Below are 16,425 nucleotides of genomic sequence, written 5' to 3' on the forward strand. Positions count from 1 at the left end.
CAGATTATTAATCTACTTCCTAAGCACACATCTACCTGATGGGTTTAATTGCTGGTTGAGCAGCTGAGCTATCAACTAGATCCTCTGTACCCAAGCATTTAGTTAGGGTGTGCTGGGAACTTCTGTCAGACACTCCAGTTCACAAGATGTCCAATTGCTTCCTCCAGCACAGCTTCAGTTGTATTCATTAGGGACTTTGAGTTGAATAATGAGTCATATAAAGGGTTTGTTAGCCTGTGAGACATCAGAGGCTCCGGAGGCAGAGTGTTTTAGGCATGTCCTAGTACAACGTGGCCCTAGAGCAGACCCAGGACTTGCTGGAGAGATTGTGTCTCTCAGTTGGTTTGGGAAAGCCCCGGTTAATTTGGAAGAGATGGCTGAAACTCGAACCTGGATAAGCAGCAGGTTGGATGTTTACATGTACAGAAACCTCTTAGTAGCAGCAAAACACCTTTCAGACCTCCTAGTTTCTCTGTTTTAAAAAGTTCTCGACCAGAATGCAGTTTCAATATAATTATTTATAGATGGGGCTTTCGAGTTCCCTGAGATCCCTGATCTCATCAGCGATCACTGCAGCAATTTTGAAGCAATATCAATGAGAGCAAACATTGTTAGTTTGCAATCAGTCATCAAGGATATCATATCGCAGTCTGTTCACTGTGTATCTACAGTATACAGTATACAGTATTTGTCCAGTGTTATAAGATACATACTTCACTCTGTCCAGTCTGCGGTTTTCATCAGCTGATCCTCCGACCCCTCCTGCTGATCAATACTGCCCCATCTGACCACTTCTATTCCTGGCCACATCCCTGCAGAGTCAGCCCCCTTCCCCCCCCTGCCCTTTTCCGCTTGCCTCGCTGGGACCAGGCTGGCACAGCGGTGCAGGTTGCCAAGTCCAACTCATTTAAAGAGAGACACTCAGCGACAACACGTACAGGATATGGCCAAAGTGATGTTTGTGTGCGGTTACCACATGCAGCCATTGTAGCTCACCACATAATTCAACATGAATATTATACACATATTAACAGCTGACAAGCACTCTGCGGCAGATCAAGGACATTTATGATTTATTTACAAGGTTCCCAGAGTAAAAAACTGAGTGACCCAAAAATGTAATGAGAACAGTGCATAAAAAGAGCCACGCTGACCCATATCCAATTTAAATATGGGGCAAGTACATAAAAAGATACAGTTAATCTGACAGTGTCTTTTTGGCAGAGAGTAAAACAGCTTTGCTTTTAAAAATTACTACACACACACACACACACACACACACACACACACACACACACACACACACACACACTGATGGACTTCTAAGGTGTCTTCTGTACTTGCTGGCTTTTATCTCTGACATCCTTCTCTGCATCATTTGCAACCTGGCACAAGAGAAAGAAAGACAAAGAGCAAACCATTTAACCAATGACACGTAATACAAAATCTATTTCACTGAGTCAACAGTATTAAAGACCAAAAAAGAACAATCTTAAAAACTGTTTAAGTCAGCGTAACTGATGGTCACATTAAAATGAAAGTCATTTAGCATTCAGTGTCACCTCAGACTGCTAAAAAAAACACTTGAGCTTTTGTCTATTAAGCATTTCAGAATCACTCCTAGAAGTTTAACTGAAAATTAACCTCAAACTTAAACGCACTCATACTAAGTGGGATGTGAGAGGTATTCATTATGCTGGAAGACTGCATAACATTGCTCTTTTGCGCTGCAGAGGAGTAGAGATTTTGGTCACATGTTGGTTTCTCCTACAGCTCCGGCTTTATAAATATTAGTAGTAAAATGTGACATGCAGAAAATATTAGCACTTTATTATGTGTAGATTTTATATATATCGGCATTAATCGATTTATCAACCTAACATTGACGGTTGAGATTCACCTTTTTGAACATATTACAGTGGCTGGTGTTAGTTTGTGGTTCTCGCATCTGCAATTCACTTTCATAATTTTTTTCACGAGTCAGTGATTTGGATGTGTGACTGAATACTTTTGGCAATGTAGTGAATGTTATTTAATTATTCATAATGAAAGGTTCTTCTTTCACCAAGTGTGGAGAACAAAAGAAAGAAACGAGCTAACATCATTGAAACAAACTGTAAACAGTATCAGCCCTGAAATTCTTAATTGGTGCATCCCTGGACTGTAAGCTAGTAGATGATAATAATATGATGATATTAACATATGCAAACAGAAGCGCTCTGGTGTCTTCAGAAAATGTCAACTGTTGAGTAAATGTATCACATGATTGTTTTTAATTAAGTTGTAGAGTGCTCATACTGAGACGCCCAGCTGTGTGAACAGTTTGATTTATGAATCATCCACAACGGTCATCACTTTTTTAAAAGCTTCTCTATTTTACCTTTATTAGACGGGCACGTAAACAGGAAGACAGGAAACATGGAGATGGATGACTGTTTTTAACTTTTAGAGTGAATCTGCTCCTCAATAATATTTTGCCACCATTGTCTTGTGGTGGACCACTAGAGGGCTCCACTCACACCCAGTGTATAGGAAGTGTGTTCCTGTGTTTTGTGGCGCGATATGCTCAGTTTATGTTGGAGACGAATAAAGAAGGAGTGAGAACTGAGAGCTCTGTGTCGTTGATGCTTACCTCCACAGTCTTACAATAAACTTATAATTGCAGATACATTTGGAGTGATTTGGGTTTTCTTTTCTTTTTTTTACATTTAGTCAAGATTTGGACTGAAGGTGGACCAACAAAGACAAAAACATCTGAAACTGAAGTAAAAGTGAATGTTATTGAAAAGCTGATAAACTAAAGTCCAACAAACAATGGAAATAAAAGTGAAAAACACAAACTGGTAAACTGGTATCAGAACCAGAATCAGCTTTACTGACCAAATCTGTGTACACATGTCACAGTCTGGCTGCAAAGCTGACTGTGTGGAGTGAGGAGGTAGACCCATGAGCAACACGCAAAGAGACAAAACAAAACTTGAGCGTGACAAAAACGAGCCATTTATTAAGGCTGACAAAAAACGTACAAAACAAAAGGCAAAGATGAAATTAAACAAAAACCTAAACTGGGTGAACTAAGATTAAAACATGAAAAAACCTTTAATGCTGGACAGAATAAATGCACACATGAGGTGAGCAGGAGAAGTGGAAACACATGGGGAAACAGCTGATATGAATGAACATAACAACATCACAGGGGGAGAGTAAAATTAAACACACTGAACATAGGAACACAAGACCTCTTCAAAATAAAAGAGGAAACCTAATGAGACGCAGACATGACAACAAGAACTTGACAACACAAGACACGTAGACATGAAACACATGAAGGGCAAGGGAGACTTAACACAGGGGTTGAAGACACAAGGCGAATCTAATAACCAAAGAACTATAACCTAGGCCTGGTAGAAATGAACTCAGAAAACCTTAGAAAAGAACTTAAACATCAAAATAAACTAAAACTCAAAATGCTGGGTCAACAGACCCAGGATTGTGACAACACGTACAAGGAACTGGACTTTATTTCCAGAATCAGAATCAGAATCAGACAGACTTTATTTATCCCCAAGGGGCAATTAAGAGATGAGGTAGAAGAGACTCATGGGAGGGAAAACAGATGATCTGTATATACAGATCATCTGCATATATACATATATACATATATATATACATATATATATGTATATATGTATATATACATATATACATATACATGTATATATATATATATATATATATATATATATATATATATATATATATATATATATATATATATATATATATATATATATATGTGTGTATATATATATACATATATATATACACATATATATACATACATATACATATACACATATATATACATATATATATATATATATACATATATATTTATTATGTTAAAAGCTAAAATAAATGATTGTGGAGCAAACAGAGAGGAACAAAATTAGGAACTAAAACCAAAACAAGTGAGAAAACCCTTAAAGCAGGGGTCCCAAACTCCAGGCCTCAAGGGCCGGTGTCCTGCAGGTTTTAGATCTCACCCTGGGTCAACACACCTGGATCAAATGATTAGTTCATTACCAGGTCTCTGAAGAACAGCAAGACATGTTGAGGAGGTAATTTAGCCATTTGAATCAGCTGTGTTGGATCACAGACACATCTAAAAACTGCAGGACACCGGCCCTCGAGGCCTGGAGTTGGGGACCCCTGCCTTAAAGTAAAACAGGAAGCAACCACAAGAAGACAAAGGCTCTCATGAAAAGCATCAGTAAACCTTATGACAGAGAGAGTAATACAGAAGGCATGAGAAGAAAATAACAGAACAACTTCAAACTAAACCCGTATAGAAACCATACTAACCATAACTTAGCTATGTCACAATGAGAATTTTCAACCAAAGTAATGTTCCGCTGATCAATACGGACCCCATTCACTTCCCGGGAAAGTATCCTGATGGTGGAGAAGTGATTTTACTTAAAGGGCAGTTTTCCGCCAGGGGGATTCATCATATATTACTGCTCACATTATAGCATCCTACCACAGCTCTGTGCTGCAGCAGCAAAAACTGGAACCTAACAACGAGGCCCATTAGCAGCCTGTGTCATTATTTTTCCCCCTCACTGCAGAGGCCTAGCTTGCAACTCAAGTCCAGTTAGTTTGGGCCCTATAGCAACACTACACAAAGCAATTTGCTCCCAATGACCACCCAGGATATTTCCAGTGCATTACAGAGTCAATCAGCATCAGCAAGTTAACTGGAAGGAGAGCAACACAGAGACAAAAGCGGGAGCCAGATGGAGAAGGAGATGGAGAACTGTCATCGCGTTACAGGTGACTACCGTGCTGGTCAAGGTGCTGAATGGGTAATAAAAGGGCATCGTAATGGAGTGGTAATGGCAATGTGGTCATTACACGAGGCTGAACCAGGGTCTCAGTTGGAGGAAAGAAGATGAGCCCACGCTGTGTCTGCATCAGTGAGTGACGGCCCCCACTGGAAGTGGTGTTAATATACTACCGGATATATTAGCTATTAGAGATGGACACATTATGTCATGGCTGGTAATTATGTAGAGGTATTATTAGTTCTGTTGGTGGTCATATTGCTTCCTGGAAAATTACCTCTGTAGGTGGAGCTCTGTTAAATTAACATAGCACCCTTGAGTCTGTCCTGGGAGAATAGCACAACATCAAATAGAAGAGATTATTTTTCTCTCTTATTTTAAATTGTAGCTTTCTAGACAAAAATATTCCAGTTCACTGAAAACTGGTCTGTCAAAGCTGAGCCATTTTTAGCCTGCTTTAGTAATCAAATGTTTTACAACTTAACCTGTTTAGAGGATATCCATCTACTTATGTCTACTGATTATGGACTAGGGTGGCTTAGATAATTTTTACTGTATATGAATGTTAATTGTGATGTGGTCACACATTAAACACATTGACATTAAACTGCTCCATCCTCACTCCCTCTGAGCTGCTAAGTGGACAGGGTTACCACCTTTTCTAGCAGAAGCCTTTAATTTACTTTATTACTGGCACTTTTCCCATGCAATCCTACTTTCAGTGGCAGGATTAAATGATATTTCCAGTGTAGTGCAACTTGTCCATAATTTCTGTCAGTAACAAAGATAGCGTACCTATCAAGAGATACCACACGGAAGGCAGATGAGCAACAAATATAAGCTGCCAGATATTAGACATACCCATGATAGTATGCCGTTATTTCTGTATTATGAGTTTTAGGTACTTGTGGATCCCTCTAGGATAGTTTTGTGTGTAATGAGCTGCAGGTGAGCTTCTCTAATTGGCTGACTGAATAACTGTGTTAATGAATATATTCATATTTTTCCATCTTGTGACCATCACAAAGCCCTGTAGACGAGCAAAAATGGGTAACAGTTTTCAGCCAGTAAAATAATTTATGCTAGTACCTTTCATATTATCATATAGTAAATCCCTCCATTTACAATGTTTTATTCTGGACGAGTCAATAAAAGCTGACTTTTGTGTTGTATTTTCAAGGTGCCTGACATATAATCGATTACTCTTACTCCTTTTATACACAGCAGCATATTCAGGATTCACTCCCCCCCCAAACACACACACACAGACACACAGTTGCAGGTCCATACAAGGACTTAAACATCATGATCATATAATTTGGGGGAAATTAATAAGATTTTGTTATGAATAGAAATCAGTCTCTCTGTGCCATCAGTCATCTTTATTTCCTCACTAATGCCTTGCTTCTTGCTTCCTGACAATTTTTCATATGCTATAGTTTGGTTTTCCTAAATGATAATAAGCATCAGTGAACAAGACTGAAACTGAGCCAGTTGTCAAAGCCGACAGGCAAACATTGGTCCATTGGAACCCAGGTTCACTGAATTGGAGACACGACTCCACCTGGTTACAGCAGGATGATTATGTTAGTTTAAAAGAATAAACAGTTTTATTTGTTGTTATCTATGATGTTCCTGGTCTCACTCACAGCTTCTGTCAGATTTTTTAATCAGATTTGGTGTTCAGCTCAGATAAAATAATCATTGTGGGTGATTTTAACATCCATGTAGATACTGAAAATGACGGCCTCTGCATGGCATTTAATTTAATAATTATTAGATTCAATTAGTTTATCTTAAAATGTAAAAGAACCCACCCACTACTTTAATGACACTCTAGATCTTCTGACATACTGTTACACTGAACATTTAACAATATTCCCCCAAAACACTCTTTTGTCTGATCATTTCCAAAAAATACATCACTGCAGAATTCATTTCATCACTCTACATGTCTTTCTGAAAGTGCTGTAACTAAGTTTAAGGATATAATTCTGCCACTAATATATTCTTCAATGCAATGTCCCAAAACAGTGCAGAGCAGCTACCTAAACTCTACTTTTACATCTTCGCTGCATACCACTCTGGATACTGTGGCTCCTCTGAAAAACAAAGCCTCATATCAGAATACTTGACTTCCTGGCATAACTCAGCTGCGTTGTGATTTGGCGCTTTATACAGGGAGTGCAGAATTATTAGGCAAGTTGTATTTTTGAGGAATAATTTTATTATTGAACAACAACCATGTTCTCAATGAACCCAAAAAACTCATTAATATCAAAGCTGAGTGTTTTTGGAAGTAGTTTTCAGTTTGTTTTTAGTTTTAGCTATTTTAGGGGGATATCTGTGTGTGCAGGTGACTATTACTGTGCATAATTATTAGGCAACTTAACAAAAAACAAATATATACCCATTTCAATTATTTATTTTCACCAGTGAAACCAATATAACATCTCCACAGTCACAAATATACATTTCTGACATTCAAAAACAAAACAAAAACAAATCAGCGACCAATATAGCCACCTTTCTTTGCAAGGACACTCAAAAGCCTGCCATCCATGGATTCTGTCAGTGTTTTGATCTGTTCACCATCAACATTGCGTGCAGCAGCAACCACAGCCTCCCAGACACTGTTCAGAGAGGTGTACTGTTTTCCCTCCTTGTAAATCTCACATTTGATGATGGACCACAGGTTCTCAATGGGGTTCAGATCAGGTGAACGAGGAGGCCATGTCATTAGTTTTTCTTCTTTTATACCCTTTCTTGCCAGCCACGCTGTGGAGTACTTGGACGCGTGTGATGGAGCATTGTCCTGCATGAAAATCATGTTTTTCTTGAAGGATGCAGACTTCTTCCTGTACCACTGCTTGAAGAAGGTGTCTTCCAGAAACTGGCAGTAGGACTGGGAGTTGAGCTTGACTCCATCCTCAACCCGAAAAGGCCCCACAAGCTCATCTTTGATGATACCAGCCCAAACCAGTACTCCACCTCCACCTTGCTGGCGTCTGAGTCGGACTGGAGCTCTCTGCCCTTTACCAATCCAGCCACGGGCCCATCCATCTGGCCCATCAAGACTCACTCTCATGTCATCAGTCCATAAAACCTTAGAAAAACCAGTCTTGAGATATTTCTTGGCCCAGTCTTGACGTTTCAGCTTGTGTGTCTTGTTCAGTGGTGGTCGTCTTTCAGCCTTTCTTACCTTGGCCATGTCTCTGAGTATTGCACACCTTGTGCTCTTGGGCACTCCAGTGATGTTGCAGCTCTGAAATATGGCCAAACTGGTGGCAAGTGGCATCTTGGCAGCTGCACGCTTGACTTTTCTCAGTTCATGGGCAGTTATTTTGCGCCTTGGTTTTTCCACACGCTTCTTGCGACCCTGTTGACTATTTTGAATGAAACGCTTGATTGTTCGATGATCAAGCTTCAGAAGCTTTGCAATTTTGAGACTGCTGCATCCCTCTGCAAGATATCTCACTATTTTTGACTTTTCTGAGCCTGTCAAGTCCTTCTTTTGACCCATTTTGCCAAAGGAAAGGAAGTTGCCTAATAATTATGCACACCTGATATAGGGTGTTGATGTCATTAGACCACACCCCTTCTCATTACAGCGATGCACATCACCTAATATGCTTAATTGGTAGTAGGCTTTCGAGCCTATACAGCTTAGAGTAAGACAACATGCATGAAGAGGATGAAGTGGACAAAATACTCATTTGCCTAATAATTCTGCACTCCCTGTACATAAAATTGAACTCAATAGCACCAAATTACAACAACAGTCATCTCACGGCACTTTATATTGTAGGGTAAAGATCTACAATAATTGAGATAAAATTTCAGAACCCATTATAAGCAAGCACCTAGTGACAGTGGAAAGGAGAAACTTCCTTCTAACAGGACAGAAACTGTAGCAGACTAGAGTCAGGGAGACGCAGCCGTATAACACGGCTGAGGAAATTGTGTCAATAATATTTTAAAGAGGTTTACACAAATAGTTATGAGAATATAAAATTGTTTGTTCTATAATTATTTTACATCTGTGCCACATTCTATAATCTTGAATGACCCACCACAGCTAACCTTAAGTGCTCTGGAGACGACGGGTTTGGTGCATTATGGCCACTGTGCTTGAACACCTTTCAAGCAGCTGTGAAACAGTATCTAGTAGAAAGTCATCCAATTTAACAGTAGTGATTACCTATGCTGACAGGCCACTGTTAGTCTGTCACGTACTGGTGTGTGGTGAATGGAAGGAGAGGACCCAAATGCAGGACTGCTGAAAAAGTGCCCGACTTTATTGATTAAACTGAGAGGCCACTTCACAAGCGCATGGCACAACACAGAAGAGCCACCTCCACAGGACAAGACTCAGCAGTCCATCTGCATCTTAAGGATAAAGGACACTCTTTCGAGGATGCCAATGTTCACATTTTGGACAGAGAGGACAGATGGTTTGAAAGAGGAGTGAAAGAAGCCATCTATGTCCACTGTGAGCGACCATCTTTGAACAGAGGCGGGGGTTTACGACACCAACTCTCTGCCATCTATAATCCAGTTTTGAGATCCCTTCCCAGACGCCTTAACGCCCACTCACATCCTGGGCCATCTGACCTCAGGAATTCGCATGATAAGGTGGGGCCAGGTTTCACAATGAACACACCCGAAACTCTGGCTGATTGGGACCCACACCCAGTTTCACACCTTGGCTCAGGCGATTAGAGGATCATCAGGGGGTCCTTTTGTCCCTCTGTGGGGGGATACTCCCACTAGGTTTATATCTGGGACTCTCCACCATTTGACCTTAGAACTGAAGAAGCTTCTCGGATGAGAGGTGAAACGTCTTCAAGTAACTTAAAGAAGTCCAGACGCTTTTCTTTGCAAGCTCCTTTGACTACGATGACCTGGATGACTGAGAACCTTCACAGACTTAAACTGAGAGGCTAAACATAAATGACTGAATGACGGGAAACACGAGAGGAGTTGACGACAACGAGACAAGGAACTGAGAGAAACTGAGTGCTTAAATAACTTGATAATGAAGAGGACTGGAAACAACTGAATCTAATTAATGGGACAGAGGAAGTAAAATGAAACATAGTGCACACTGACAAGAGACTAACACAATAAAACAGGAAGCAGGTATGGGGTCACTAAACAATGGCAAAAGGTCCAAAACTGAAAACACTGGGTGACCGACCCAGGAAGCCTGACACAGACAAATATAACTTAAGCTTCCTAACCTAAACACTGACAGCTCAGTAAAGTTTGTTTTCAATATTGTAGAAAACAGCACAAGATTTGAGACAAAGATCTGATGTTGCTTTGACAAAGAGTTTAATTGCTTTCAAAAGCTTATTAATAAGTAATGAGATGGATTACTGTTTGCAGTTTTCATTTGCACTTTCAAGACAGCGTGACTGATCTGTATCACAGGAAAAGGCGTCATTTTCTGCTTTCTTATTGTTATTTTTTCTGTCTGTTTTTCAAACTGTTTATCACATCTCCATTAAACTCCACAACCCCAAAATCTGTATGAATGATTAACAACAATAAAAAAAATCCAAGCTGATTTAAAAACAAAATGAACAGCTTGATAACATCTGCAACTCCAGCTTAACTTAGTTTAATTTCCCTTCATAAATCAGAAGATTAATTTGAATTCACCTGGATTTTTCACATGCCTCAAAGCACCGGCTCTGTCTCTCACAGTTTGAGGAACAACATGTTTTCATATTTTGTCTTGGGACTCAGTAGATTCGTGTGGCTTTTACCTATAAAAATGTAAAAATAAAAACAGACAATGTCAGACTGACATAGAATAGTTGAAAAGTGCAAGGTGACCTATTCCCATTTCGTCTTGTATTTCTCTACTGTCCCATCTGGCCTTTCCTATTATAGACACTAATTAAAGTAAAAATATCCTCGCTGTTGAGTGTGGCCTCAATCTTTTTTAAACACATGCTTGCAGCAACACATTTTGACATTGCATGTGTTGTCTATTAAAAGGTGATTGTTAATTAAAGACACTTAATGAGTGTTGGAACTGACAAAGTAGAACTTTGATGGCTGATGGCTCAGATAATTAGTTTTGGAGAGCATTACTCTAATAGGCTATTATGGATCTTTTCTAAATAGATGTAAGACATGATAACACATGAGAGGATACTGTAGCGATGCACCACTAATTATGAGTAGGGGCCACTTTAATTGTTTTAAATACACCCGGACTTGATGAATTTACAAACAGAAAACATGAAGGTAGTACTTTTATTTTACTCCTGTGCTGTCTGCATGCAGGTGTCTGGCTGTGTTCAGGTTCAGCCAATAGCCTTGGGTTTCTTTGCTTCAGTCCTCCTTGCTGTGCTGTCAGACACCCCATGAGCTGTGTCAAGCAATATTGTACCATTTTTCAAAAGGGAAACCCTGAGGTTCTTTGAAGGATGAAGGAAGAGGAAATCTACTGAGTCCCAAATTATTGATATTGAAGCTACAGGTAACTTTTGAAATAATATAGAAACTCTGAGTAAACAAAGCTGCTAGGCCTGATTTTTCAGGAAGAGTTGAAATCAATCACAAGTGCCAATGACAAGCAGGAAAAAGTTCTTTCAAATACTGGTTTGACTCAATTTAATGATCAAACATGGTCACTATTATTCTAAAAATGCAGTGTCATTTTAAGTGGGATCCCACAGGGATCCGGATTGGGACCACTTTTGTTCAACCTAACAAATAAATATATACAAAAAAACCCAATTACTTTTTTTTAAATGAGACTTTCAGGTGATGTTATGGTGCTCGACATTTGCTGTTACCAGTTACCAGAATCATTGTCAGTCGACACTCTGAGCATTGTTTAAACAAAAAACTAAATGTTATTATATTCAGAGATAACAAGGTTCAGATAACAAGTCAGTATAATAATCAACCCATCTACAATGTATTTATATCTCATAACCCTTGGCTACACAAAGTTATATATATTTGCTGATAACATAAAATTGTTCATTTCCGTGTCCCTAATGATAAAATTCCATAGACTCTCTTTAGAGACTGTGTAGGGCTTGTTATAGATGGTAAGCTGCACTTTCATAATGACATTTCTAATTTGATAATAAAGAAATATCAGCTTTTAATGTGATTTACAGTGCATTTTACACAAAGTTCTTTACTCCATTTCTCTCTTTTTGAACTAAAAAGCATTTATTGACTGATGCTAATTGTCCACAGAAATCTGCTCTCTGCTTGTTTCAGTTTTCTGTGTTCAAATCAATTAAAGCTCTCCCAGTGTCCAAGACCCTTAATGGCTCTGAACAACATATCAGACCCACTTTTAGCCTCTAAGGTCTCAAGGCACTTATATCCTTCAGCATCCTAAAGCTTTAAGCCAAGGGTGTCAAACGTACGGCTTGTGGGCCACATCCGGCTGGGGATAATTTCATATGTCAGTTATTAATGGCCTGTCAGTATGTGGGAGCTGAATCTTCAGCCCTGCTGAGAATCCATGCAGGCAGTGGTGGGACTTTATTTTGATGGGCACACCATGCAGCCAATCACATGCAAAGGCAGACTGGGATGATTATGTGAAACAAGGAAGATGTTCCAAGACAGCAAGTGTCGTTGTATAGGCCAGGTACACAGAGAGACGGGGAGCTGGATTTAAATGCAAGCATGTCGGAAAAAAGCGACAAAAGGAGCACAAATGTTAAATGAGCAGCATCCGGCTGCATTTTAATGATAGTGGAGACTGCAAAGCGGAGGAAAGAATTTATAAAATTAGGAGCTGGATAAAGTAATACCTGTTTCTATTTTCAGCCATTTTCCATTGTGGAGGACAAAAACGTTCATACTAATGTAGGCCTTAAATCTCATGTGTGTTCTCCCTCTTACTATTAAGTCCATTTTATGAAAACAAAACTAAATTTTAAAAATTCCTTCCTTGAAAAAGATTAAAGTTACAGCTCAGCATTGAATATTACATCCTATAAACTAAATAAAAGTGTCTTTGAATGGCAGAGATGCAGAAATGTGTGCATGTAGCACACAGCTCAGTGTCTGAGTCGCTCAGTGAGTCTCACAGGCCTCAGCGTGTGCTTCAAGCCATTTAGAATTCTTAACTTGTCTCATCTGCTGCTCGCCACAAACAAGCACAAGCAGAAATTTTGGACTTTTAACTGTACTTTCGCAAGTTTTACAGCTTTTTGTTCAGATAAAAACCTCAGTTATGGCCATTCATACTACACAAAGTAATTAAGCAATAAACAATTAACCTGTTGAACCCCAATGCCCCCGCTACCGGGGGCGAGAGGGAGAACATCTGGTTTAACGTGATGTAGCACCTGATCTGTTATTTAAATATAGACGTGTGGTATCCATAGAGACGTCAGGATCTAAGCTGAAAGCTCGCAAAACCATTTCAACAACCACCAAACAGCTAAAGAATCAAACGATTAAAGACAGATTCCTCAAAAAGATGTAAACACACAGCACGGACCCACCCGTTCACCTGACGGCACAGATATTGCCCTCAGGTGCTGAAAGCAGTTTCAAAACCACAGGTTTCATCTAGCTCTGACCAAAATTCACTGAACCTGCCAAAAAAGGACCTCTGGCAAGAAAGCCTAATTTCTGCTATTCAGTACTGAAGAAATTTCAACGTTCAGAAATCATGCCAAATTACAAAAGGCATGTCTCTAATAAAACCTCCATAATTTCTGCTTTACAGTTTAAAACAAAACAACAACAAAAAAACTGGACTGAACTACAGAACCATGTAAAATGAGTTTGACACCTCTGCTTCAAGCAAATCAGGTTAAAAGATTTTATGAAAATTCTTCAAAAAAAAAAAAAACAGCTTATCTGAAACTTGCACAAGACCATGTGTCAGTTTGTAACATCTTTTTTGACTGTTTATGGCTTTTAGGATTTAAAGTATAGTATACATTGTTGCTGATGTAGAAATTCTCTTCAATTAAAACCAACCTATTTATTCATTTTGTTCTCTTTTTCAATATTTTTTTAATATACTTGGAGTAAAAACTCCTAGTTGATTCAATATCAAAGGGCAGTGTTAAACCTGTATAAGAGTGTTTCAGCTGAACTTTAGAGCTATCTTTCACTAAGTGGTTTTTTGATCTTACAGAACGAAGGAAAGAGATAAAAAGGTTGACCTTTGACATTAGCAGCCAGGTGCCATCTCTGCTAACCTGTCTGACCCGTGTGTTTAGTGATCCGCCTGAGTCAGATCTGGTTTCACTGCCCAACCACAGTCTAATTGTATGTCAGACACACAAGAGTGGACAGAGAATGAGAGCAGATCAGAGGAAATGAGACAGGATCTCTTAGTGCGTGCCAGTGAAAACTAATGGCAACGGAGTCTCCGTTGCCATTAGAAAACCCTGCTGCACAAGTCTATGGCAGCTTTTTCTTTCACTTTAAACATGTCTACTTTTTATAGAACATTTTTTCCAGTCAGCATATTTAAACACAAACTGCATGCCTATTTTCATAACCTAAGTAACAACAGTTAAAACCCATTAACAACCCATTCTACAAAGTTGCAAGTTTACATTGCTATCAGCTTTGCCAGATAATGCATATCTAAAGGCTGTGACATTTTGTGATAGTTATACCTGCTAAACACCAGTATGCTAGCTTTGCTATTAAATAAGATGCACATGCTTTGCCTCACAGAGCAGCTATTTCAGCTGACATGTAACGCATTGTGAGTACCTGTCACAAATCTGATAAATCATACTCCTTTAAAATTTATTGGCAAAATTCTAAGTTATTTGCTGATTATGAGGGGATGTAATATTTATTTCTGTAGTTGAAAACAATTTCAAACTGCACAGTATTGATCTGACTGTTAGAAAGAGGTTAAAAAAAGGAATCGCGCCTCTGCACATCCTTCTTTGTACAACGTGCATGCAAAAACTGCAAATGACAGCAACATTAAGTAAACATTACAAGTATAAGACATTATTAAGTCATAGAGATTTTCGAACTGAATGTAGTTGTGTGATATACACTTGAGGCTGGCTCCAAAAGCAAGCCAAACTCCACAGGTCCAATCTTACAGTAAAAAATAAACATGTTTGCAGCATAGTACAAAAATGATTTTGGTCTCTGCATAATTCTTCCTTCTTAACAGCTTTATGGTGGGTGAATATTTATATAACATCCATCTGGATACTGGAGATAGAGGTATGGCTGCATGGACACACAGGTGTCCTGACACAAGGAGCTGCAGCCAGTTGCTGTTTGTCTCCTTTTTAATTTGAGAAACTCAACTGGAACTAAAAACTCATGTTTGTATTGTTGATGCCTTTGAGAATCTGTAAATATCTATTAAACATTATGGCATATTGTGAGATACCAACTGTCCAAGAAGTTTGTTTCTTCAGCTTTACTGAGTAATTAGTCTGCTGCTTAATTGGTAACCAAGTAACAGTGATTAGCAGATATGTGTGTCTGTGCATTGCACCCATATAGTTTATAGATGCAGCTTGCTAATTATGCTCACTCGGGTTAGCTGATGACTTAGTACCTCACCCTTTCATCCAAGTACGGTCACTTCTAGCACCAAAAACTCAACATAACAGGAGCCAAATGCTGACATTGAGACTTCAAACTGTGGAGTCCAGAAAGAAACAAGATGATGGTGGTTACATCTTTTATATGTGTTCATAAGGAAGTAATGACACTGACCTTTAATTTACATAACATGAAGAAATGGGCATTGATTTATTGTGGAACATCAGTCAGCTTCCCTTTCACTGCACACCAAGATGAAAATGCCATATAGATTAAAAAGAAAGAGGAGGAAGAAGAGAAGCACTGCTTATGAAACATGCTGTACAGCAGTCAACAACAGCTGGTCTCTGGGTGTTTTTTAATGTACAACAATACATTTACATTTGATAACCCATGGTCTCACACACACACAAACACACACACACACACACGCACACGCACACAGTTCTGAAAATGCACGTGTGTAGAAACATTTGCACATAAAACTCTCTGAAGTCAGCACATTTGTAGATGGTAAACAAGCCTCCGAGCTTCTTTGCCATGCTGGTCAGGCTTTAGGCATTACTAGCGTACACAAGATTTCCTCCACCCACCCCCACACACACACACACACACACACACACAACCACACAGCTGTAAACATTAGCAATATTTTCCCATTTCCTCTGCAAGGCAGGCAGGAGAGCAGTAGATCTTCAGCCCTTCACCGGTAATAATCTCCTTTACACTTCACCGTGCCAGGGAGATGAATCGTGGTGGATGGGGTCACAGTGTTTGTGTGTGTGTGTGTGTGTGTGAGTGAGTGAGTGAGTGAGTGAGTGAGTGAGTGAGAGAGAGAGAGAGAGAGAGAGAGAGAAGGGGGCTCTGATGTACCATGCGAAGGCTGTCCTTTATGGTCTTTGCATGTGGGGTGCAGACAGAGGCCAAGGGCCTTACAGATACAGCCTGTGGAGGTGCTGAGCTGTTTTCACTGATGCATATGAGGTCACTGTTTTGTGTAAAGACCTCTAATTTTCCAAACAGCTTTAGGTCACCTTTTACG

The 16,425-nt window shown here is 39.3% G+C and overlaps 1 protein-coding gene across 3 annotated transcripts in view; it reads right to left on the minus strand.

Moving 5' to 3' along the window:
* Positions 1 to 1,056: 1,056 nt before the first annotated feature.
* Positions 1,057 to 16,425, minus strand: part of LOC146384859 (endonuclease V-like) — a 76,093-nt gene continuing 60,724 nt past the window's right edge. For all 3 annotated transcript variants that reach the window (XM_084930275.1, XM_084930276.1, XM_084930277.1), the window contains one exon: positions 1,057 to 1,385. The gene's annotated coding sequence lies outside the window, so the exon portion shown is untranslated. The remainder of the gene's footprint in view (positions 1,386 to 16,425) is intronic.

This window comes from Perissodus microlepis, chromosome 6, assembly GCF_051167445.1.
Source record: "Perissodus microlepis isolate ML-2025 ecotype Zambia chromosome 6, ASM5116744v1, whole genome shotgun sequence".
Taxonomy (NCBI): domain Eukaryota; kingdom Metazoa; phylum Chordata; class Actinopteri; order Cichliformes; family Cichlidae; genus Perissodus; species Perissodus microlepis.